The sequence below is a fragment of the Dendrobates tinctorius genome, unplaced genomic scaffold (genome assembly GCF_039654945.1).
Source record: "Dendrobates tinctorius isolate UK_male_01 unplaced genomic scaffold, ASM3965494v1 ptg000014l, whole genome shotgun sequence".
Classification (NCBI taxonomy): domain Eukaryota; kingdom Metazoa; phylum Chordata; class Amphibia; order Anura; family Dendrobatidae; genus Dendrobates; species Dendrobates tinctorius.
This window is the reverse complement of record NW_027361682.1, coordinates 15,477,555-15,504,634: the sequence shown is the minus strand read 5'-3', so window position 1 is coordinate 15,504,634 and position 27,080 is coordinate 15,477,555. Positions and strand designations below refer to the sequence as shown.

The 27,080-nt window shown below is 44.7% G+C and overlaps 1 protein-coding gene across 1 annotated transcript in view; it reads right to left on the bottom strand.

Annotated features, from left to right (window-relative positions):
* Positions 1–27,080, bottom strand: part of PIK3R5 (phosphoinositide-3-kinase regulatory subunit 5) — a 142,556-nt gene that overhangs the window by 95,342 nt on the left and 20,134 nt on the right. The window contains exon 2 of the mRNA XM_073559671.1: positions 5,186–5,290. The gene's annotated coding sequence lies outside the window, so the exon portion shown is untranslated. The remainder of the gene's footprint in view (positions 1–5,185; positions 5,291–27,080) is intronic.

The following is a 27,080-nucleotide window of genomic DNA, read 5'->3' as shown; positions in this document are numbered from 1 at the left end:
GGGGGAAAGATGATGAATTCTGTTTTGTCCATGTTGAGTTTCAGATATCTAGTGGAGAAGAAGGATGAAATAGTGGACAGACATTGAGGGATTCTGGTTAGTAGGGAGGTGATATCTGGTCCAGAGATGTAGATCTGTGTGTCATCAGCATAAAGATGATACTGAAAGCCATGAGATTCTATGAGCTGTCCCAGGCCAAAGGTGTAAATAGAGAACAGCAGGGGCCCTAGGACTGAACCTTGTGGGACTCCGACAGATAGGGGGCGAGGTGAGGAGGTGGTGTGTGAGTGGGAGACGCTGAATGTCCGGTCTGTTAGGTATGATGAGATCCAGGAGAGGGCCAAGTCTGTGATGCCGAGGGATGAGAGGGTCTGTAATAATAGGGAATGGTCCACTGTGTCAAAGGCAGCCGACAGGTCCAGGAGGAGGAGGACAGAGTAGTGTCGCTTGCTCTTGGCAGTTAAGAGGTCATTGGTGACCTTAGTAAGGGCAGTTTCAGTGGAGTGGTGTGACCGGAAGCCAGATTGTAAGCGGTCGAAGAGGGAGCAAGAAGAGAGATGGGAGGACAGTTCAAGGTAGACGTGTTGTTCCAGTAGCTTGGAGGCGTATGGGAGAAGTGATATAGGGCGATAGCTAGATACAGAGGATGGGTCAAGAGAGGGCTTTTTGAGGATAGGTGTGATGGAGGCATGTTTAAAGCTTGAGGGGAAAACACCAGTTGTTAGTGATAGGTTGAAGAGATGGGTTAGGGTTGGGATGAAGACTGTGGTGAGGTTGGGGATGAAGTGGGATGGGATCGGGTCGAGTGCACAGGTGGTGAGATGTGATCTTGAGAGTAGAGTGGAGAGTCGATCTTCTGTAATGGTGGAGAAGTTGGTTTTGAAGGTGGAGGGCTGGGAAGTCGGGAGGAAGGGCTCTGGGGGTTGTTGACCAAAACTGTCCCTGATGTTATCAATTTTCTGCTTGAAAAATGAGGCAAAGTCTTCAGCTGAGATGAGTGGGGAGGGAGGAGGTGCTGGGGGGCGGAGGAGAGAATTGAAGGTGTTGAATAACTGTTTAGGGTTGTGAGACAGGGAGGATATGAGAGATGAGAAGTAGGTTTGTTTAGCTGTGGCGAGTGTGGTCTTGAAGGTAGTGAGGGACTGTTTGAATGCGATGAAATGCTCGTTGGAGTGGGATCTTTTCCATCTGCGCTCAGCAGCCCTGGAAGCTCGCCTCAGCTCTTTGGTCAGGCTGGTGTGCCAGGGCTGTCTGTTGATTTTGCGAGTTTTGGTATGTGTAAGTGGGGCAGCGGATTCCAAAGCTACAGCTATTGTGGTGTTATATAGAGCGGCAGCGTCATCCGCATTGTGTAAGGAACTTATATCTGTAAGAGGGAGGAGGGATTCGGAGAATGAGTGTAGGTCAAGGTGTTTAAGATTCCTGCGAGGGTGTGAAAGTTTGTGGGGTGGGGATTGTAGACATGGAGTGAAGAGGGAGGAGAATGTGAGCAGGTTGTGGTCAGAGAGAGGAAGAGGTGAGTTAGAGAGGTTAGATAGGGAGCAGAGGCGGGTGAAGATGAGGTCCAGTGTGTGGCCATCTTTGTGGGTGGCTGTAGAAGACCATTGAGTGAGGCCGAAGGAGGAAGTGAGAGAGGAAGTGTATATAATTATATATGTACAGTTGGTATAACCTGAGCATCTCCTGTATATAATTATATATGTACAGCTGGTATAACCTGGGTATCTTCTGTATATAATTATATATGTACAGCTGGTATAACCTGGGCATCTTCTGTATATAATTATATATGTACAGCTGGTATAACCTGGGTATCTCCTGTATATAATTATATATGTACAGTTGGTATAACCTGAGCATCTCCTGTATATAATTATATATGTACAGCTGGTATAACCTGGTTATCTCCTGTATATAATTATGTATGTACAGCTGGTATAACCTGAGCACCTCCTGTATACAATTATATATGTACAGCTGGTATAACCTGGGTATCTCCTGTATATAATTATATATGTACAGTTGGTATAACCTGAGCATCTCCTGTATATAATTATATATGTACAGCTGGTATAACCTGGTTATCTCCTGTATATAATTATGTATGTACAGCTGGTATAACCTGGGCATCTTCTGTATATAATTATATATGTACAGCTGGTATAACCTAGGTATCTCCTGTATATAATTATATATGTACAGTTGGTATAACCTGAGCATCTCCTGTGTATAATTATAACTGTACAGCTGGTATAACCTGGTTATCTCCTGTATATAATTATATATGTACAACTGGTATAACCTGGGTATCTCCTGTATATAATTATATATGTACAGCTGGTATAACCTGGGTATCTTCTGTATATAATTATATATGTACAGCTGATATAACCTGGGTATCTTCTGTATATAATTATATATGTACAGCTGATATAACCTGGGTATCTCTTATCTATATTTATATATGTACAGTTGGTATAACCTGGGTATCTCTTGTCTATATTTATGTATGTACAGCTGGTATACGTTCTTGTATAGTAAGATATGGAGCACGCTGGCCTAACCTGGGCATATCCTAGTATAGTCTTTCATACAGTGATGTGGCGGTACATACAGCGTACATTACAGTAGCGGATGTTATAGGACACACAGACACACACTCATTTGCTGTAATTTGAATAGATACACTGGTCATGGCGCTGTTTTCCTGAGTGGGCAGCCTACAGAGGCTTTATATGGTGTTTTTTACACACTTACCACTTCTCCTTTTCCACAATGGATCTATTAATAGTGATATTCACTGGAAGACTAAGCAGGAAGTAGACTTGGAAATAAACTCCTTTAGGTGATTACGAGCACGGCTGTCTAATTGTGCTCCATGAGCGCTCCACTGATGTATGACTTTTAATACTTTTACTAGGAGGAAGTCGTTGGCATTTAAATAACAATTAATTTACATATAGACATTTTTCACAGTTCGATCTATTAGTATTTCAGCTCAAATTCTTTGTCTAGTTGATTTAATGATGAACTTCATTTGATGAAGTTGTATTTATCATTAGTGACCACTAGGGGGAGTTAAGTGCATACTGTTTACACACTAAACTTAGCTCCCTCTAGTGGTGACAGAATGCAGTTAGAATTTTATCAGACCTTTGTAGGAAATTGAAGTAAATTAAGAGGAGGATCACAGGGCTCTGGTCTGGTGACTATGGACTACTGATTTTTCCTCGGGAGCAGGCTCCTGCAAATCTTTGTTGATCAAATGCATACTTCTTGAGGGAACCTGTCACTTTTGATAACAATGTTAATGTGCAGATATAGTCGCCTGTATGATTGCAAGCTGCTGGTTCCAGGGGAGGAATAAATTTAATTTTCTTCTTGGAGCAAGAGTGCTAGAGTGACAGGGTACAGGAGAGTCGTAGCACTGGAGCAGAGGAGAACAGCAGCACTGGAGTAGAGAATAGCAGCTATGATGGAGTGCCGGAACGGAAGAGAGCAACAGCACTGGAGTACAGCAGTGATTGAGTGCTGGAGCAGAAGAGAGCAGTAGCCCTGGAGCACAGGATTGCAGAAGTGATGGAGTGCTAAAGTACAAGAGAGCAGCAGTGCTGGCGCACAAAAGAGCAGCAGTGGGGGACTGCCAGAAAAAAAAAGAGCAGCAGTGATGGAGAGCCGGAGCACAAGAGAGCAGAAGTGTGCTGGCGCACAGGTCAGCGGCAGTGATGCAGCACTGAAGCTCAGCAGCACGGGAGAGCTTTTTAAGGGATAAAAAGTAGGTTTGATCAATTACCGAATAGCTGCATCAGTAACCCGGATACCTGGAGCGCTCCGATAATCAGCTGTTCAGTGCCGCAACTGCATGTGTCGCAGGTGTCTCACTGTCACAACATATGCATGGAGAACCTGTGAGTTGTGACTGTCACACAGCCAGGACACATGCAGCTGCGGCGCCGAACAGCTGATTATCAGGGGCTCTCCAGGTATCCGGGTTACCGATGCAGCTATTCGGAAAGCGCTATTGCTATTCGGATAAGCACTTACCCGAAGCTATTCGATCAACCCTAATGAAAAGCAATTGTGCAGTAGTAGACCAAAATAGTGAAGATAACATTGTCTAAAAATCTTAAGCTCCTGCTTAAACAATATGCAAAGTATTTCCTCACATGGCGATTATTGCGTAATTCCAAAACTTTTGAAATTATTGTTACGTTTTGTACACTATGCTGCTGAGCTGCTGTATCTAAATCTGTAATGTTTTATACTGTCTGGTGAGATGATTTACTGTATCTAAGCCTATCATGTACAGTACTTTTTCCATTTGTAGCCCCCTAAAAATTACCGACATACTGTACGTGTAACTTATGCTACCACCATATGGAGCTGAGCTTTGTTCCATGCAGCACATGTGCCAGGCATATTATATATATACTTTTGATATTAAAAAAAGTGTGCCTGTGCATATCCCCATATATATATATAAAAAAATTTTATTTTTTTTATTTATTTTTTTTTGGGGATACGCACTGGCACAGGGTTTTTATATCAAAACAGCATAAAGTTTACTGTCCATCATAAACTTTACAGCTCAAAAATTAAAACCGTGTTGCTTTAGTAGAAGTGAATAACAAACAGTCCTTCCTTCAGGAACAATGAAACAAGGTAAATGTAGCCTCACTGATATCGGTATTACAGGCAGTGGGAGCTCAAGCAGTTTTAAACGCGTTCACCAAACACACCTCGATTCAGTTCCAGCACAGCTCCAGGCCTGTAAGCCCTGGGCTGCATTACGTGAACAACCATTTCCACCCAGACCGTTTTGGTTGTTCCTAAATCCCAGACCCAAAGTCCATTCAAATTAACCCTTTCAATAACATAGTGTTACTGCTACAGAGGCCAACCACCTTGGTGGCACATATATGCCATCCAGGACCTCACCGCCGTCTTTCTTACTATATATATTTATATATGTCACGGAGCATAGCGGTGGGCAGGTAGGGGCACACAGATCCTACCGCTGTCATCAGTTTGTCAGGGAGATGCAACTGTGCTGCCCCCCAATCATCAGGACAATTATGCAATTGACTGACAAGTGATGGACGAGGACACAGCTGCTTCCCTTACTAAGTCGGTTATTGGGGAGCACATATATATATAAAAACAAGAGAAAATGAATGACACTCACCGGGTGTAGTTTCATACTTTATTGGAACATCTTCAACTGGAGAATGGGAGCAGGGGAGCAGGAGTGACGACGGCCGTTTCGCACTAGTGTGCTTTCACGGGTCACCTGTTAATATAGAAGATTTTTGTCATGTGAAAAAAAATCATATCAAGAAGAATAATTTCAAACCTTTTTCCTTTCCACCTTTAATATCTCCTATAACCTGTACAAATCCTTTGAGAAACAAATTATTTTGAGAGTGAAAAAAAAACAACAAAACTAAAATAATTTACCTGCATAAGTGTGAATAACCTCTTACAATTGGCTATGAGATTGTGAAAATTATTAGCTAATCACATTACACTCATGTTACATAGTTAGTACACAGTACAAGTCATTACACAGATGCCATCATTTACAGTGATTCTCCTGAAAATGTCTTAGTTGCATTATACAGCAAAAGCCATGGTCCGTAAACAGCTTACAATACAGCAAAGGGATCTCAATGTTGAAAGTGATTAATCAGGAGAAGAGCACAATAATAATTCAAAGGCATTAGATAAGCCAAGAATCACTGTGAAGATGTCATCAAGAAGTGGTTTAAATTTGGCACAACAGTGACATTAACTAGAAATGGATGTTCAACAAAAGTTGATGAAAATACAAGAAGAAAATTGGTCTGGGAGGCTGCCAAGACACCTAAAGCAACATTAAAGAAGCTGCAGGGATTTACTGATTGGGTATTGCATGTGACAGCAATATCCCAATTTTTTTTTCATATGTTTGGCCTGTGGGGTAATGTGGCAAGGTGTAAACCCTTTCTTAGAAATAAAAAGATCTATTTGCCCAAAACTACAACAAATCTGTGGGAAAATGTGTTATGGTCTGAGGAGACCAAAGTTGAACCATTTGGCCATAATTTCAAAAGGTATGTTTGGTGCAAAGCCAACACTGCACATCACCAAAACAACACCATTCACACAGTGAAGCATGGTAGAGGCAGCATTATGCTTTGTGGTTGTTTTTCAACAGCTGAAACTGGGGCTTTAGCCTAGGTTGAGGAAATTATGAACAGTTCCAAATATCAATAAATTTAGCAAAAAAACAATAGGCCTCTGCTAAAAAGCTGAACATGAAGAGGAATTTCACCTTTCAGCACAACATCGACCCTAAGCGATCTACAAAGCAACAAAAGAATGACTTCGCCAGAAGATCTAAGTTTTGGAATGGCCCAGTCAGAACCCAGTCCTGAATCCAATTGAAAATCTGTGTGTGACCTGAAGAGGGCGCTGGACAGGAGATGCTCCCGCAAACTGACAGATGAGCAGCTACTGCAAGGAAGAGACAGCAAAGATTGTCAATTCTAGAAGTACCATGCTGATAGATTCATACCCAAAAAGACTGAATGGTGTCATAAATTCAAATGATACTTCAGCAAAGTGCTAGTTTTTGGGTGTGAATATTTATGCAACCACATTATTTTAGTTCATTATTTTTCTTTTTCCACCAGAAAACATTTCAGTTTATTTTTCCACTGAATTGTACAGATTATGGACGAAAGTTAAAAAATCCCTCCTAAATATACAGATATATATTTTTTTAAAAGTTAAATAATTTCATAAGAGGGCTTCCCCCCAAAAAATGCTGTAAAAAGCGATCAAAAACTTGTATGCGCAATGGTAGTAATAAAATGGACAACTCATTTTGCAAAAAATGAAGCCCCTACACAGCTCCATCGACGGAAAAGTAATAAAAAAAAAGTTAGATATCTGAGAAAATTGCATCACAAAACAAACTTTTCTTTTTTACAAAGTTATGAATTTTTCTTTTTCAGCCACTAATATATATTGAAAAAAGAAATGTTGGTATCCCTGTAATCGTACTGACACAGAGAACCATTTTGGCAGGTTGCTTTGACTGTACAATGAATTCCTTATATAAAGAAAAAAAATTTTTTTTCCAGAATTATGTGTGGGTTTTTTTACCCACTTGGATTCCCCCCACCCCCCATTTCTTAGTACATTCTATAGTAACATGAATGGTGTCATTCAAGATTTCTACTCGCTTCACAAAAAAATAAACATACTCACACAGCTATATTAATGGAGAAGTAAAACAAAAAGTTATGTCTTTTAGAAGGGGGAGGGAATTAAAGCACAAAAACAAAAAATGCCTGGTCATAAAGGGGTAAGGCATAGGTAGGATTTCCTCAGGGAGGGCATTCTTGGTCCTCAGGGGCTGGAACATGTGACAGCTCATGTCAGATAGCCGTACAGTAATAATGTGGAACCTGCGATCGATGTTGTCCGTCAGCCACATAACACTGCCCCGTGTGCGGGGAGACATGCCTCTCTCATTGACATGCTCTGTCCTATGACAAGGTGGAAGGGAAACTTTGTAAACAACAGCTTTGCAAAACCCAACTTCCTCCTGCTCTTCTCACTTCCTGGTATGTGGTAGAATTCTGCTTTTTAATGTTGCAACAACATTTTTTAACCCTTCCATGTCCAGAGAGGGCAACACATCCTGAAATGTCTCACCTATATATATAGGTTGTGCAATCTATCCTCAAAATTATGACTGAGGTGGAAGGACTCGTATCGGTATTTGACAGTGTCATCACCACACAATTTCGGAAATTTGTTAAAATATTAACCTTGGTCTTCTTCCATCTCATGCATAGTACTCTACAAAGGGTTGATGAGGGCTCATACCAACGAAACCGGGTATTTGGAAAAGCTTATTTTTAATCCAAAATGTTACGTTTTGGCTTAAATTAAGCCTTTTTTTTCATGCGTGCTTAAAATAAGCTTAAAGTAAGCCGAAATGTTGCAAATGATTTATTTCCTTTTTTTGTCAACATCATATGACTGTAAATTGCCCAATGTACATGGTGCGCCTGCCAAAATGCACATGATCAAAGTGAACTATCAAAACTCTGGACAAGCAAGGGATACTCTTTGATGTGAATTCTTCCTGCAGAACTATGATTGCAGCTCTAGCAACTGCAGCATGTACAGTATGTAACTCAGGGTCAGTACAGGATAAATAATGTTATGTATGTACACAGTGACTGCACCAGCAGAATAGTGAGTGCAGCTCTGGGGTATAATACAGGATGTAACTCAGGATCAGTACAGGATAAGTAATGTAATGTATGTACACAGTGACTGTATCAGCAGAATAGTGAGTGCAGCTCTGGGGTATAATACAGGATGTAACTCAGTGTCAGTACAGGATAAGTAATGTTATGTATGTACACAGTGACTGTACCAGCAGAATAGTGAGTGCAGCTGTGGAGTATAATACAGGATGTAACTCAGGATCAGTACAGGATAAGTAATGTAATGTATGTACACAGGGACTGCACCAGCAGAATAGTGAGTGCAGCTCTGGAGGATACTACAGGATGTAACTCAGGATCAGTACAGGATAAGTAATGTAATGTATGTAGCCAGCGACTCCACCAGCAGAATAGTGAGTGCAGCTGTGGAGGATACTACAGGATGTAACTCAGGATCAGAACAGGATAAGTAATGTAATGTATGTACACAGTGACTGCAGCAGCAGAATAGTGAGTGCAGCTCTGGAGTATAATACAGGATGTAACACAGGATCAGTACAGGATAAGTAATGTAATATATGTACACAGTGACTGCACCAGCAGAATAGTGAGTGCAGCTCTGGAGTACCGTATAATACAGGATGTAACTCAGGATCAGTACAGGATAAGTAATGTAGCGTATGTACACAGTGACTGCACCAGCAGAGTAGTGAGTGCAGCTCTGGGGTATAATACAGGATGTAACTCAGGATCAGTACAGGATAAGTAATGTAATGTATGTACTGTGAGAATCATGTGGGAATAGTGGATGAGGGCAGGTATATCTCACCCAGATTCCTTTCCTATGTGGCCTAGTCTGGTCAGTATCGCACCTGCTTACTAATGGATAATGGGAGGTGGATATAAAAGGATGCAAGGTGGTTGTGTGAGTGTCTCAGCCTGGGAACACAGAGAGCTTGTCTGTGTGAGAGACACACACGTGAGTGAAAGCAGTGCCCACTGCAACTGTGGTTTGGCTGGACGGGAGAAGCCCGCCAGTTGGTAGTTAGGTTGTCCATTGTTTAGTTAGTGCCGGACAGGCAAGGATTTGTTTTATGTTTTATTTCCTTTTGCATTGCTTTCACCATTAATAAACCTGACCCAGGGTCAGTTACACCCGAATCCCAGCTCTGCGCCTGAGTTTCATGCGGAACGCACGTGACCTTTGACCCCAGCAAAGCCGATCCCGGAGTGTTTTATCACATTGTGGTGGAGAATGCGGGCAGTCCCAAACTCGTGGACTCAAGCGATCCACACCAGACTACGCTAATGAAACATGACATCGTAACGGAACCTGGTGTCACAGTTCACGTAAAGCCCTACCGATTCCCGGAAGCGCGCCGTGAAGCCGTTTCCCGAGAAGTGAAGGCAATGTTAGAGTTAGGTGTCATTCAGGAATCGCACAGTGCTTGGTCCAGCCCGATTGTGCTAATTCCTAAACCGGACGGCACCATCCGGTTCTGCAATGACTTCAGGAAACTGAATGCGGTCTCAAAATTTGATGCCTACCCTATGCCCCGGGTCGACGAGTTAATAGATCGGTTAGGAAAAGCCCGGTATATTACGACCCTAGACCTAACAAAGGGGTATTGGCAGATCCCTCTGGCGGAGGCTGCCAGAGAAAAGACGGCATTTGCTACCCCAGAAGGTCTATTTCAGTATGTGTATATGCCGTTTGGACTGCACGGAGCACCAGCGACCTTCCAGAGACTGATGGATCGAGTCTTGAGGCCACATAGGCGGTACGCTTTGGCCTATTTGGATGACATTGTCATTTACAGCTTGGACTGGGAGACTCATCTCCAGAAAGTACAAGCTGTGCTTGACGACCTGTGGGAGGCAGGTCTAACCACGAACCCCAAGAAATGTCACATCGGGCTAGAAGAAGCCCGGTATTTGGGGTATGTAATTGGGAGGGGTGTTGTTAAACCCCAGGTTGATAAGATTCAGGCGGTTCAGGACTGGCCACAACCTGTCAACAAGAAGCAGGTGCAAGCCTTCCTGGGGATCGCCTGCTATTATCGCCGGTTCATACCCAATTTTGCAGCCATCGCTACCCCCCTGACAGATCTTACAAAAGGGAAAGACTCCGTCATGATTAAATGGAGTTTAGCGGCTGAAGAAGCCTTCCATAGCCTAAAACGGGCACTTTGCTCTCAGCCCGTACTGGTGACTCCGGACTTCCGCAGCGAGTTTGTGGTACTAACGGATGCTGCTGATACCGGTATCGGGGCCGTACTCTCACAAGTGAGGGACAGAGTGGAACACCCAGTCCTCTATCTAAGCAGGAAGCTGAATAAACACGAGCAAAGGTATGCCGTCATAGAAAAAGAGTGCCTCGCCATTAAGTGGGCTCTAGAGGCCCTCAAATATTACCTGGTGGGCCGAAAGTTCAGGCTGATCACTGACCATGCCCCTCTCAAGTGGATGCACTTGAACAAGGAACGGAATAGCCGGGTGACCCGGTGGTTCCTTGCCCTGCAGGCCTACACTTTTACGGTGGAGCACCGCCCAGGGGTACAGATGGGAAATGCAGATGCCCTGTCCCGAGTGCACTGTTTGGCGGGTGTCATTGCTCGACCGGAGTGGTCTGAGCAGAAGGGGGGGATATGTGAGAATCATGTGGGAATAGTGGATGAGGGCAGGTATATCTCACCCAGATTCCTTTCCTATGTGGCCTAGTCTGGTCAGTATCGCACCTGCTTGCTAATGAATAATGGGAGGTGGATATAAAAGGATGCCAGGTGGTTGTGTGAGTGTCTCAGCCTGTGAACACAGAGAGCCTGTCTGTGTGAGAGACACACACGTGAGTGAAAGCAGTGCCCACTGCAACTGTGGTTTGGCTGGACGGGAGAAGCCCGCCAGTTGGTAGTTAGGTTGTCCATTGTTTAGTTAGTGCCGGACAGGCAAGGATTTGTTTTATGTTTTATTTCCTTTTGCATTGCTTTCACCATTAATAAACCTGACCCAGGGTCAGTTACACCCGAATCCCAGCTCTGCGCCTGAGTTTCATGCGGAACGCACGTGACCTTTGACCCCAGCAAAGCCGATCCCGGAGTGTTTTATCACAGTACACAGTGAGTGCTCCAGCAGAATAGTGAGTGCAGCTCTGAGATATAATACAGGAGGTAACTCAGGACCAGTACAGGATAAGTAATGTAATGTATGTACATAGTGACTGCACCAGCAGAATAGTGAGTGCAGCTCTGGAGTATACAGTCATATGTAAAAGTTTGGGCACCCCTATTAATGTTAACCTTTTTTCTTTATAACAATTTTGGTTTTTGCAACAGGTATTTCAGTTTCTTATATCTAATAACTGATGGACTCAGTTATATTTCTGGATTCAAATAAGGTTTATTGTACTAACAGAAAATGTGCAATCTGCATTTAAACAAAATTTGACCGGTGCAAAAGTATGGGCACCCTTATCATTTTCTTGATTTGAACACTCCTAACTACTTTTTACTGACTTCCTGAAGCACTAAATTGGTTTTGTAACCTCATTGAGCTTTGAACTTCTTAGCCAGGTGTATCAAATCATGAGAAAAGGTATTTAAGGTGGCCACTTGCAAGTAGTTCTCCTATTTGATTCTCCTATGAAGAGTGGCATCATGGGCTCCTCAAAACAACTCTCAAATGATCTGAAAACAAAGATTATTCAACATAGCTTTTCAGTGGAAGGATACAAAAAGATGTCTCAGAGATTTAACCTGTCAGTTTCCACTGTGAGGAACATAGTAAGGAAATGGAAGAACACAGGTACAGTTCTTGTTAAGCCCAGAAGTGGCAGGCCAAGAAAAATATCAGAAAGGCAGAGAAGAAGAATGGTGAGAACAGTCAAGGACAATCCACAGACCACCTCCAAAGACCTGCAGCATCATCTTGCTGCAGATGGTGTCACTGTGCATCGGTCAACAATACAGCGCATGCATAACGCCTTTTTGTATGACCAAACAACTCAATCTTTGTTTCATCAGTTCACAGGACCTTCTTCCAAAATGTAACTGGCTTGTCCAAATGTGCTGTGGCATACCTCAGGCGACTCTGTTTGTGGCGTGCTTGCAGAAACGGCTTCTTTCGCATCACTCTCCCATACAGCTTCTCCTTGTGCAAAGTGCGCTGTATTGTTGACCGATGCACAGTGACACCATCTGCAGCAAGATGATGCTGCAGGTCTTTGGAGGTGGTCTGTGGACTGTCCTTGACTGTTCTCACCATTCTTCTTCTCTGCCTTTCTGATATTTTTCTTGGCCTGCCACTTCTGGGCTTAACAAGAACTGTACCTGTGTTCTTCCATTTCCTTACTATGTTCCTCACAGTGGAAACTGACAGGTTAAATCTCTGAGACAACTTTTTGTATCCTTCCCCTGAAAAGCTATGTTGAATAATCTTTGTTTTCAGATCATTTGAGAGTTGTTTTGAGGCGCCCATGATGCCACTCTTCATAGGAGAATCAAATAGGAGAACTACTTGCAAGTGGCCACCTGAAATACCTTTTCTCATGATTTGATACACCTGGCTATGAAGTTCAAAGCTCAATGAGGTTACAAAACCAATTTAGTGCTTCAGGAAGTCAGTAAAAAGTAGTTAGGAGTGTTCAAATCAAGAAAATGATAAGGGTGCCCATACTTTTGCACCGGTCAAATTTTGTTTAAATGCAGATTGCACATTTTCTGTTAGTACAATAAACCTCATTTGAATCCAGAAATATAACTGAGTCCATCAGTTATTAGATGTATGAAACGGAAATAGCTGTTGCAAAAACCAAAATTGATATAAAGAAAAAAGGTTAACATTAATAGGGGTGCCCAAACTTTTACATATGACTGTAATACAGGATGTAACTTAGGATCAGTACAGGATGAGTAATGTAATGTATGTACACAGTGACTGCACCAGCAGAATAATGAGTGCAACTCAGAGATACTATACTGGAGTATCTGGAGAAGAATAACCTTATGACCCAATATCAACATGGGTTTACAAGAGACCGTTCCTGTCAGACTAATCTGATAAGCTTTTATGAAGAGGTAAGTTCCGGACTGGACCAAGGGAATGCAGTGGACGTGGTGTACATGGACTTTTCAAAAGCTTTTGATACGGTGCCACACAAAAGGTTGATACATAAAATGAGAACAATGGGGATAGGGGAAAATATGTGTAGGTGGGTTAAGAGCTGGCTCAGGGATAGGAAACAAAGGGTGGTTATTAATGGAGCACACTCGGACTGGGTCACGGTTAGCAGTGGGGTACCACAAGGGTCAGTTTTGGGCCCGCTTCTTTTTAACATATTTATTAATGACCTTGTAGGGGGCATAGAGAGTAGAATTTCAATATTTGCAGATGACACTAAACTCTGCAGGGTAATTAATACAGAGGAGGACAATTTTATATTACAGGAGGATTTTTGTAAACTAGAAGCTTGGGCTGATAAATGGCAAATGAGCTTTAATTGGGAAAAATGTAAGGTCATGCACTTGGGTAGAACGAACAAGTTGTATAATTATGTGCTTAATTGTAAAACACTGGGCAAAACAGTCACTGAAAAAGACCTGGGTGTATGGGTGGATGACAAACTCACATTTAGTGGCCAGAGTCAAGCAGCTGCTGCAAAGGCAAATAAAATAATGGGTTGCATTAAAAGAGGCATAGATGCTCATGAGGAGAACATAATTTTACCTCTATATAAGTCACTAGTGCGACCACACTTAGAATACTGTGTACAGTTCTGGTCTCCGGTGTATAAGAAAGACATAACTGAACTGGAGCGGGTGCAGAGAAGAGCGACCAAGGTTATTAGGGAACTAGGGGGTCTGCAATACCAAGACAGGTTATTACACTTGGGGTTATTTAGTTTGGAGAATCGAAGGCTTAGGGGTGATCTTATTACAATGTATAAATATATGCGGGGACAATACAAAGACCTTTCTAATGATCTTTTTACTCTTAGACCTGTGACGGGGACAAGGGGGCATCCTCTACGTCTGGAGGAAAGAAGGTTTAAGCATACTCACAGACGCGGATTCTTTACTGTAAGAGCAGTGAGACTATGGAACTCTCTGCCATATGATGTTGTAATGAGTAGAGTTGAGCGATACCGTCCGATACTTCAAAGTATCGGATCGGAATGGATCAGCCGATCTTAAAAAAAAGTATTGGTATCGCCGATTCCGATACCGGAAGTCCCATTCAAGTCTATGGGACTTCCGGTATCGGAATAAGAAAAATCCTGTTTTTCCCTTGTACAGCCTCTCTGGGGTCTGTACGGGCCTTTCGGGGGGCTGTGCCGGCCTGCCAGGGGGTCTGTGCAGGCTCCGGTGGTCTGTGCCGGCCTGCCGGGGGGGCTGTGCAGGCTCCGGTGGGCTGTGCCGGCCTGCCGGGGGGCTGTGCCGGCCTGCCGGGGGGCTGTGCAGGCTCCGGGGGGCTGTGCCGGCCTGCCGGGGGGCTGTGCAGGCTTCGGGGGTCTGTGCAGGCATCGTCCGATGGGACTACAAGTCCCATCGGGCGATGCCTGCTACCATGACAGTGATTGACACATTAGCCAATGATGGGACAGTAGTAGTCCCATCATCCGGCTAATGTGTTGAATGTAAAAAAAAAAAAAAAAAAAAATTACATGGTACATACATGCTACATACATACTACATGCTACATACATACTACATGCTACATACATGCTACATACATACAACATGCATACTACATACATGCTACATTCATACTACATACTACATACATGCTACATTCATACTACATATATACTACATGCAACATACATACTACATGCATGCTACATGCATGCAACATGCATACTACATATATACTACATGCTACATACATACTACATATATACTACATGCAACATACATACTACATATATACTACATGCATGCAACATGCATACTACATATATACTACATGCTACATACATACTACATATATACTACATGCATGCAACATACATACTACATATATACTACATGCAACATACATACTACATATATACTACATGCATGCAACATGCATACTACATATATACTACATGCTACATACATGCTACATATATACTACATGCAACATACATACTACATATATACTACATGCATGCTACATACATACTACATATATACTACATGCAACATACATACTACATATATACTACATGCATGCAACATGCATACTACATATATACTACATGCTACATACATACTACATATATACTACATACATACTGCATGCTACATACATACTACATGCTACATACATACCACATACATACTACATACATACTACATGCTACATATATACTACATATATACTACATGCTACATACATACTACATATATGCTACATACATACTACATACATACTACATGCTACATACATACTACATATATACTACATACATACTACATACATACTACATGCATGCTACATACATACTACATACATACTACATACATACTACTTGCTACATATATACTACATATATACTACATGCATGCTACATACATACTGCATGCTACATGCATGCTACATACATACTACATACATACTACATGCTACATACATACCACATATATACTACATACATACTACATACAATACATTCATACAATACATACATAGACATACAGTACATATAACATAGAGTAACATACTTACCAATACTTGTCACATTGTTCCCCGAAGCCATTGTCGTCTACGGAATAAATATTAACATAACAAACCACAAAAATACTCACCCACGATCCGAAGCAGTCCACGAGTGTGTCCCACGACGATCTTGGGTAGAGAACTGCAGCATCAGCTGTTGCTGCCGTTCTCTACGGGCTGCAGGAATCCAATGACGGAAGGTAGGTATCCTTCCGCACTGTATTCCTCCGCCACTTAAAAAAAAAAAGTCCCTAGTCTCACTTTATGCCATTGCTGCGTGGGAATTTCCCACACAGCAATGGCATAAAGTGAGACTAGGGACTTTTTTTTTTTTAAGTGGCGGAGGAATACAGTGCGGAAGGATACCTACCTTCCGTCATTGGATTCCTGCAGCCCGTAGAGAACGGCAGCAACAGCTGATGCTGCAGTTCTCTACCCAAGATCGTCGTGGGACACACTCGTGGACTGCTTCGGATCGTGGGTGAGTATTTTTGTGGTTTGTTATGTTAATATTTATTCCGTAGACGACAATGGCTTCGGGGAACAATGTGACAAGTATTGGTAAGTATGTTACTCTATGTTATATGTACTGTATGTCTATGAATGTATTGTATGTAGTATGTATGTAGTATATATGTGGTATGTATGTAGCATGTAGTATGTATGTAGCATGTAGTATGTATGTAGTATGTATGTAGTATATATGTAGTATGTATGTAGCATGTAGTATGTATGTAGCATGCATGTAGTATATATGTAGTATGTATGTAGCATGTAGTATGTATGTAGCATGTAGTATGTATGTAGCATGCATGTAGTATGTATGTAGTATGTATGTAGTATATATGTAGTATGTATGTAGCATGCATGTAGTATGTATGTAGTATGTATGTAGTATATATGTAGTATGTATGTAGCATGTAGTATGTATGTAGCATGCATGTAGTATGTATGTAGTATTTTTTTTTTTTTTTTTTTTTTTTTTTAACATTTAACACATTAGCCGGATGATGGGACTACTACTGTCCCATCATTGGCTAATGTGTCAATCACTGTCATGGTAGCAGGCATCGCCAGATGGGACTTGTAGTCCCATCGGACGATGCTTGCACAGACCCCCGGACATCAGCACAGCCCCCCGGCAGGCCGGTACAGACCCCCACAGGGTGCACAGACCACCGGCAGGCCGGCACAGCCCCCCGGCAGGCCGGTACAGACCCCGGGCAGTCCACACAGCCCCCCGGCAGGCCAGCACAGCCCCCCGGCAGGCCGGCAGAGACCCCCGGAAGGCCCGAAATGACGGCGCATCATGATGCGCACACACCGCGCATCATGATGACGTCAGGCTGTCAATCAACTTTGAACTTCCGATTCCGATGCCGACTTCCGATATTGAAAAAATATCAGAAGTCGGTATCGGAATTCCGATACAGCAAGTATCGGCCGATACCCGATACTTGCGGTATCGGAATGCTCAACACTAGTAATGAGTGATTCACTACTAAAATTTAAGAAGGGACTGGATGCCTTTCTTGAAAAGTATAATATTACAGGGTATATACACTAGTCTCCTTAATATTGCGTTGATCCAGGGAGCTAGTCTGATTGCCGTATGTGGAGTCGGGAAGGAATTTTTTTCCCCAATGTGAAGCTTACTGTTGCCACATGGGGTTTTTTTTGCCTTCCTCTGGATCAACATGTTAGGGCAAGTTAGGATAGGATATGGGTTGAACTAGATGGACTTAAAGTCTCCCTTCAACCTTAATAACTATGTTACTATGTTACTATGTAACTCTGGGGTATAATACAGGATGTAACTCAGGATCAGTACAGGATAAGTAATGTAATATAGGTACACAGTGACTCCACCAGCAGAATAGTGAGTGCAGCTCTGGAGGATACTACAGGATGTAACTCAGGATCAGTACAGGATAAGTAATGTAATGTATGTACACAGTGACTGCACCAGCAGAATAGCGAGTGTAGCTCTGGGGTATAATACAGGATGTAACTCAGTGTCAGTACAGGATAAGTAATGTTATGTATGTACACAGTGACTGCACCAGCAGAATAGCGAGTGCAGCTCTGGAGGATACCACAGGATGTAACTCAGGATCAGTACAACCTGATGGCGGCGGCCATCCCAAGGTACTCTGTCCCCAGCAGCCACTATTTCTCCCACTGTGCCGTCCATGCATTACACAAGCACGTGTCCCACAACATTAACCGTGTCCTCAGCAATGCAGTTACTGGGAAAGTACACCTAACCACGGACACGTGGACAAGTGCTTGTGGCCAGGGACGGTACATCTCGCTGACAGCACACTGGGTTAACATAGTGGAAACCGGGAACCAGTCAGACCTTGGGATGGAACACGTCCTCTCGACGCCAAGGATTGTGGGCCCTACGTCAATCAGGGTTGCCCTCACTGTGTACAACTCCTGCACCTCCTCTTCCTCTTCAGCCTCCATGTCAGAAATGAGCACATCAGTCACAAGCTGGAAGCACTGCAGCACTGCCAAAGCAAAGCTGCAACAGGCTGTGCTGAAGCTAATTTGGTTAGGTGACAAATCGGACAATGTTAAAGAGTTGTTGACAGCTCTGAAAGAGCAGGCAGATGTGTGACTGACACCACTGAATCTCCAGCCAGGCATGGTTGTGTGTGACAATGGCAGGAACCTGGTGGCGGCTTTTAGGCGAGGCGAACTGAAACATGTACCATGCCTCGCCCATGTGCTGAACCTCGTTGTTCAACATTTTCTAAAATGCTATCCGCAGCTGCCGGATCTGTAAAGTACGCCACCTGTGTGCGCATTTTAGAAAGTCAGCTACAGCTTCAGCCGCCCTTGCCATGCTTCAGCAACAACTGCTGATTCCGGCTCTCCAACTGATGTGTGATGTCCCCACGCATTGGAACTCTACACTGCATATGTTAGAAAGGATTTGTGAGCAGAAGCGGGCAGTTGTTGAATACCAGCAACAACAAGGCTGTCATTTTTAAGGTTTGACTCCACACATAAGACCTCAGGAGTGGACATGGATGTCAGACATATGTAGCATCCTCCAAAACTTTGAGGCGTCCACCAAAATGGTAAGCGTCGATGACGCCATAATTAGCATCATCTTCCCGATCATCTGCATTCTGAAAAGCTCTCTGCTCACAATGAAAGAGGAGGCATTGCAGGCGGAGCATGAGGACACGGATCAATGAACCATACAGGGTGATTACACACAGCCCAGCCTCAGGTCATCCCAACGTGGATTGCTTGACAATGAGGAGGAGGAAGAACAGGAGCTACTTTCATGTGCTATATACGGGACTACAACCACAACTGTCATGCCGTCTGTTCAGCGTGGATGGCCTGAGGACAGGGAAGAAGATGAAGAGGAGGAGGACACTTTGGTCAGTCGTCCTGTTGGTGAGGACACGGAAGGCATGCCTGTTACCACTCTGGCACGCATGGCTGACTTTTTGCTGCGCTGCCTTTCCCCGTGACCCTCGAATTGTCAAAATATTGGGTACCAGTCATTACTGACTAGTGACACTTTTAGACCCATGGTACAAGAATAACTTTCAATCTCTTGTTCCAGAGGCAGACAGGTATATCAAAATGGTGCAGTACCCTAGGGCCATTGTTGCTGAATTATTAAAAAAAATTCCCATCTCAAAACGCTGGCTGCAGAGATAACAGTTCGTTGGCCAACCAAGCAGGACAGGTGAGACAGACACAAGTCCACTCCAGCAGTGGCAGGGGAACTCTAGCAAAGTTCTAGGACAGTTTTCAAAGACCCTCCCATCGCCCATATACTGAGGTGCGAGGTAATCTCACAAGGAATGCAATCTTCTCTAAGATGCTGAGGGAGTACCTTGCTGATCGTACCAACGTCCTCCTTGATTCCTGTGTGCCTTTTAATTATTGGGTATCCAAGCTGGACACGTGGCATGAGCTGGCTCTCTACGCATTGGAGGTCCTGGCCTGCCCTGCCGCTAGCGTTTTGTCTGAGCGGGTTTTTAGTGCTGCTGGTGACATTATCACAGATAAGCACATTTGCCTTTTTAAGGAAAATGCAGACAAGCTGACTCTTATAAAAATGAACAAGGGATGGATTGAACCTGACTTCTCGACGCCACCAAATGATGACAGCGAAGCTTAAGCTCCAATGTAGAGTTTTTTTGGGAGGTGTATTCTCATGCACCTCTTCACAACCAAATATGGATATACGCTTCCTGATTTTGGCTATTTGGTGTCCTCCTCCTCCATCTCCCCATCCTCACCGTCCGCCACCACTTCAACACTAGGGTAAACGTATTCAGTCATGCTCAGGTCACTCTATGTTTTGGCAAGGGTGTTATGATGCCCGTCACCAAAATACAAAAAATATGTACATCCCTACAGGGGAAATGTTTTCCAGTCCTTACACTAAGTGTATGTGGGTCGCCCTCGCACACCCAGGGCAGCGGGGTACTCGGTACCGGGCCGGTGTCAAGGCGGGAATGTGTCAGAGCAGCGGTGACCCAGTCCGTGGCCCCGGGCGCCCAATATCAATGGCGGGGATGTTAATGGTGTTAAAGTTTATATGAATAGTTTGTGACGCCAACCGTGGTGTTTGGCAAGTAAGATGGTAAGCCAACGCTGCATACAGATCCGCTGGGACTGATGGTGTGGTGCAGCAGAGATGGTATAGCTCCCCACAGGTGGAGCTGTAGTCCCAGGGCAGTGTAGGTGCAGTGCATGAGGAGAGGCGCAGAATGGTGTGGAGGCTGGTACCCAGGTGTAGTGGTGCAGGAATAACTGGAGGACACCAGAGTATGCGGTTCCAAAGCTTTACTCACTGTTTGCAGTTCACACAACTGCCTGCCTCCATACTGTGTTCTCCAGGTCAGGGCTCCAGCCAACCTCCAGGCAGGATAGGATTCTCTGTTGTGAGTTCATTTTCCCCTTCACTACTGAGGCCCGAGGAACTCCCTCTTCTGGTGAAGAAAGGTAGTGAGCCTGATTGTCAGACACCTGGGGCTGATGATGATGACTGGCTGAGTGGAGTTAATGACTGGATATAAGGCTGCCGACGCCCTTCTGGCCTGCGGGTGATTTCTTTGTGGACTTCTAGGAAACCAGTCTGATTCCTGCTCATCTAAAGCTAAGATTTCTGCTTTGCCTTTTTGCATTAGTGTTTTGTTTTCCTTTCTTTTCTGGATTCTGCCATTCCCTGCTGGGGTGAGCTGAATCTCCTTTTGCCTGTTGCTCTGTCTTCAGAATATTCCTGAGTACTGACATAGCCTTTTTTGAAGCCTAGCATCTTCAGGGCCTTTTTTACTGTCAGTTTGTTGGCTCTTATTTTCATAGGTTTTTTCACGGATTGCAGACAGCAGCCTTCCTGTCCTTTCCTATCTAAGCTAGCTTGGGCCCCATCTTTGCTCAGTCTATCTTTCTGTCTGTGTTTTGTTCTTTCTTCTTGCTTCACCGTCATTATATGTGGGGGGCTGCCTTTTGCTTTGGGGTCTGCTCTGGGGCAGTTTAGATTTCCCTTTCTGTCTTTAGGCTATTTAGTCCTCCGGCTGTGATCGAGGGGCCTAGGGCATCGTAGGAGCCCCCCACGGCTACTGCTAGTTGTGTTGATAGGTTCAAGGGTCTGCAATCCGATAGCTGCCAACTTCTCTGGTTTTCTGGACTTAGCTAGCATTTCTATTTTTGCCTCCTACGGTGACTCAATCATAACAATTCTCCCTTCCACACTCCGCCAACATGTACCTTACTGAACGACTCCTCCAATACGCCTTTAGGTGCGAAGCACTCCAGTACTTAGTTACCCTGGAATGCCTCTCTCTAGGTGTTCCTAGTCTTTACTTGTATGACTGACAGCTGTAGCCTGCTTCGGGGACTCCACTCTGCGTCCCGCCTTTCTATTCAGTTGCTGTTGTGTCCCAAGTCTATGATGGGAGCAAGGCGTTAGCGGCTCACTACTCCTCCGGTGTCTGTTGCCGGACATAAAGATCCAATCAACCTCGGGGACCGGGCCCCGGCTTTTGCGCTCTCTGGACTGGAAGGGTTCTCTCTCTTTCTCAACCTGCTTCCCACCATCCTTCTATTCTCCTTCGTTCCGATCTGTTCTCTCTCTCTTATGGAAGGTTAGGTTATCAATCTTATCAGTCTCTTTCTCTGGTCTTTCTCGTGCCAGCAGCCCAGATCACTGGGACCTGCTGCAGCACGTCCCTCAGACACCCATTTTCTCTCTCTTCTCTCGACTCCAACCAACTAACTACTAACTTTCACTCTTCTCTCTTTTGTATCATCTCTCTCCACCCGCCTCCCAGCACAACTCATGTTACGAAGCAGGGTTCCACGAGGGGTGCTCTGCTAACCCCCAGCCTGAAGCTGTTAGGTGGCCCCACTGAACTATCCTGTGTGTGGAATGCAGGTGTGGAGCGTGGTCAGGAGTTCCCACCTTACCTGGATGGTGGGGCACTACACCCTAGGAGAAGGTGCAGTACCTCTGTGGCGACTGAAGCCTCAGGGTCACCACATATGAGCATTCCAAGTCTAGGAGACCCGCTGTAACGGTCAACGTGTGACTGGAAAAAATTTTACGGTTCGTGATAATGTAACGGTCAACGTGTGACTGGACACAGCGCCTCCAGCAGGGCGAATTTAGGACACACGTGACCCTGGATACAGCGCCTCCAGCAGGGCGAATTTAAATAATACCAGGACGTGCAGCCGGATACACCGCCTCCAGCTGGCGAGAGACAGCAGTGACAGTAGTCTCAAGGCAGCAGCCCCCACACGACTGCCCCCAGCTGACTACTTCCCTAGCTCACCAATCTATCCCCGGGTTGTGTTTTTTCAGCCAAGGGAAGCCTAAAACGATAGGTACTGGCATTCCCTCCAAGACGTAGCATGACAAGGACTCCTCATGATGTCCTATACGCAGATGGATGTTTTCTACGACTTGGGTAAGGCTCCCCTGACTCAGTGGAACAGAGTTAATGGCCTGGACGCTTATAGGTTGGGCCAGCGTCCTACACTTCAGGCCATGAGTCTGGACAAAATGAGCATCCACCAGACTGACTCCTGCTCCGCTGTCCACAAGCACCGGTACCACCTCCGGTACCCCGCCAGCTAACACTTCTGCTGACATAATACCTTGGGAGGGCAAAATGGAGGAAATGTACACTCCCTGGTTGCCTCCCTCCAAACGACCAGGGGTCTGCGGCTTCTGAGATGACACAGATATTTTGGCACGTAATGGGCACGCCTTAAGGAAATGACCAATCTGCCCACAGGAAAAACATGCCAACCCCACTCCCTGAACCGTAGGCAGGCCTGAACACAACCCAACACCTCCTACTTGCACAGGTTCGTCCGGAGACTTGGCACGCCCTGGGCAGGCTCCCATGAAATGGCCCGGCTTCCCACAGGAAAAGCATACCCCCCCACCACGGCGAACCCCAGGCAACCCCCTATTTGTACCAACAACACCGGGCTGCCTGGGTTCCACCAACCGTACCGGGGAGTCCTCACCCCCGGAGAGGACTACAGGGGGCACATTTTGTGTATGTCTTTCCCTAAGGCGTCTATCCACCCTGATGGCGAGGGACCTGGCGGCCTCCAGTGACCTGGGGGCGGCGTACTGCACCAGAGTGTCCTGCAACTTAGGAGACAGACCCTGCACAAATTGACTCCTAAGTGCAGGGTCATTCCACTGAGTGTTAGTGGCCCATCTCCTAAACTCAGAGCAGTACTCCTCAGCAATCCGGGCTCCCTGTTTACACCTACGGAGTCGGGATTCCACCAGAGAGACACCATCAGGATCCCCATACACAAGCGCCAAAGCCGCAAAAAACTCGTCCACGGACTCTAAAGATGGTGAATCGTCCGGCAGGGAGAAGGCCCAGGATTGGGGATCCCCCTTCAAAAGGGACATAATGATTCCCACCCGTTGCTCTTCGCTCCCTGAAGAACGAGGGCGCAGCCTGAAATATAATTTACAGGCTTGCTGAAATACCAAGAATTGATCTCTCCCTCCAGAAAACCGGTCTGGGAGAGATATCTTGGGTTCTGGCTGAGCCTGTGCCTGAATCAAACCTCCAAAGCCCACCAACAGCTGCAGTTGCTGCACCATCTCACCGTGCAGCCCCCTAATCTCTTCAGTAAAGGTCTGCAGTACCTGGGTAAAGGTTTGCATTAGGTCCATAGCTCAGTAGAAAAGAAAAAATTTTACGGTTGGTGATAATGTAACGGTCAACGTGTGACTGGACACAGCGCCTCCAGCAGGGCGAATTTAGGACACACGTGACCCTGGATACAGCGCCTCCAGCAGGGCGAATTTAAATAATACCGGGACGTGCAGCTGGATACACCGCCTCCAGCTGGCGAATTTAAAGTACACGTAAAACTGGATACCCCGCCTCCAGCTGGCAAATTTAAACAATAAGGAGAAACACAGGAACAATTACAGTGGTGGGCCCTGTAATAGGGAATAGGGACATGGAGACCTCCTGAGCTCCCCTGAGGCAGCGTCCCTGCACTCCTTACAATCCCTATACAGGCTCCGAACCTGTCGCCGCACGCGAACCTTATGCCCTGACTCGCCCTGAACCTAGTCTTTCGCTAGGGCATTGGCCGGTGCGGAAACTAATCCCACCACTGCACTAGATCACACATAAGGAAAGTCACAAACAGGGGAAATAGAAAACTTAGCTCTCTCTGTGCAAATGCTCCAGCACAGAGTCCAGCAACCGACTGCAGCCTTCCTCCTGAATAGCTGCCACCAAGTTCAGTCAGCGCTGCAAAGAACTCCCTTCTGTGACTCCTTCCACAACAGGACTCAGATTGAGCTGAGCAATCTCTCCAGCTCCTTCCACCACCAAGGTTGGTTGCAAATGAACAACTATCACCAACAATGATTGCATACCCTGAGACTCATTTATAGAGCCTAACACCTGATTTATAATTACCAATTAAACCTAACACTAAGGTGCGATACCACTCCCCACCACCGGGCAACTTAGAATGAAAGACACCACGTGTGATAATTCTAATGGCCACCGGGGGCAATCACGTCACACTTTGCACTTGACAAAGTAAAAAAAATTCACTTTGTCAAGTTTAAAACTGTCAGATCATGACACCCGCTCCTAGAAATTGGGTTTATTTTTTAATCAGGCCTTCCTCCACGTCTCATCATCCAGCGCCACTAGATCAAAAGGGTTTACGTGTTCCGTGCAGCTACAGCCAGTGTCGCATCATTAACAAGGGTGGGTGGTTAGGCTGTGCGTAAAAGACTTGTTCCGAAAAAGGTTGAGTTGTACCCCACAGGGGAAATGTTTGCGAGCCCATACACTTTTATGGGCATTCCAAGTCTAAGAGACCTGCTCCTTTTTAATGGGTCTTTTTTGTTAAGAGGCCCTCCTCCATGTTTCTTCCAAGGGGGGATTGAAGTTATTGGCGTGCATATGACTTGGTAGCAGGGCAGGCCTTGCAGTCAATGCATAAGAAAACAGAATGGGAGTACAAAATGAATAATGTGAAGTGGATTTTCGTGGGCCCACCTAGTATGTGGTTCAAAGGCTTATTGCGGTGCATATGACTTGCTAGCAGGGCAGGCCTTGCATTCAATGCAATATTTTTTTATGGAGGCCCTCCTTGACATGTCGTGAAAGGGGTATTGGGTGCATCGTAATTCTTGGCAGCCCATCCACTCACTGCATAGGCTATAACAGTTTAGGAGACCCACTGTTTAATAATGGCCCTTTAAGCAGATTAATGCTACCTGATGCCCCTGTAAAAATAGGCACTATGACTTTAAGAGTCCTTCCTTCATAAATGAAACAAGATGGGTCTGCTTATGTGTCACAAACCACATTGCCAGCTAGGGTTGGTAAGTGTTACAATGACATTTCCCAGTGAATGCATTAGTATTGGTTGATAGCAATGTTAAAGTTGAAAAACCCTTCAAAAACGCTGCGTCTGAACATTGCCCAAGTGGTGGAGGAACATTTCGGTCTGGGGTTAATTATTTTGCCTTATATACAAGTCATTAACCTGTAAAGGATGTACCTTAACATTTCCCAGCAAAATCCGTTTTGGTTTAGTTTTTGTATGTTTTTTGGTGCACCGGTAAAAATGGCATGTAACTCTGACAACATTGCTTACAGCTGTGACCTAGGAGTCAGAAATGCTTCCAGGGGCGATCCCCATGATCTTGCTGTGTCATTTGAGCAGTGCTTCCAACATTTTCTGACGTTTTTAGACCTTAAAAGGACCCCCGGGGGGATCGCGGTAAAAATGCTTGGGTCTCCCATAGACTTACATTGGGCTCGTTGTTCTGTCCGAGTACCCGAGTATTACAATTTGCTCAACCGAGCATCGAGCACCCGCGCATTTTAGTGCTCGCTCATCACTAATAATATGGGCTGTAACTCAATTACAATTAATGCAATGTATTCACACATTCACACAATGATTTCACCTTTTAAATATGATAATTCTGCAAAATGGTGTAGAAACTAGAGATAAGCAGAACAATCAGACAGATATTTTTCTACAGCTCTGGCATTATTGGTATGGAGCACTGTGAGGAATAATAGATATTTACACAAAGGTAAGGGCAACAAAGCTGTATATTCTTTTCCTGTTTCCTTGAGAATCCAGAAACATAATTTAGAACCTAGTATTTGCATCAGAGACATCAAATTAAATTGTGTAATCCTTGGGGCATTGTAACCGCCAAAAAGCATTGTTTGCATTGGAATTTGTTGCAGCATCCTCCTCCATGCTTTACACTGCAGCTCGTCTATAAGGCATGAAATTCTACTAAGGTCTTTGAGACTATGTTGTTTGTGCAACTTCTTGATCAGTTGGATGAAGACAGTGCCGTAATATGCAGATGAGCCAGATGGTAACTTTGGTTTTATTTTTGGTGTAAACATTTCTTCATTTTTCCTCCATTATCACAGGACCAATACCGCAAAACGGCCATACATGCGAGCACCTGTCTCTTTGCTCAGCTCTCAGTCCTATCCGCAGTCATTCGTCCACTTATTCAGCTGCTGACTTGTCATGTGAGGTCTGCCTATTCTGCAATGCAGGGCTTTTATAGTTTTGCAAATCTCAGCAATTCTGTAAAATGACTAAATGAGATCCACATTCCGC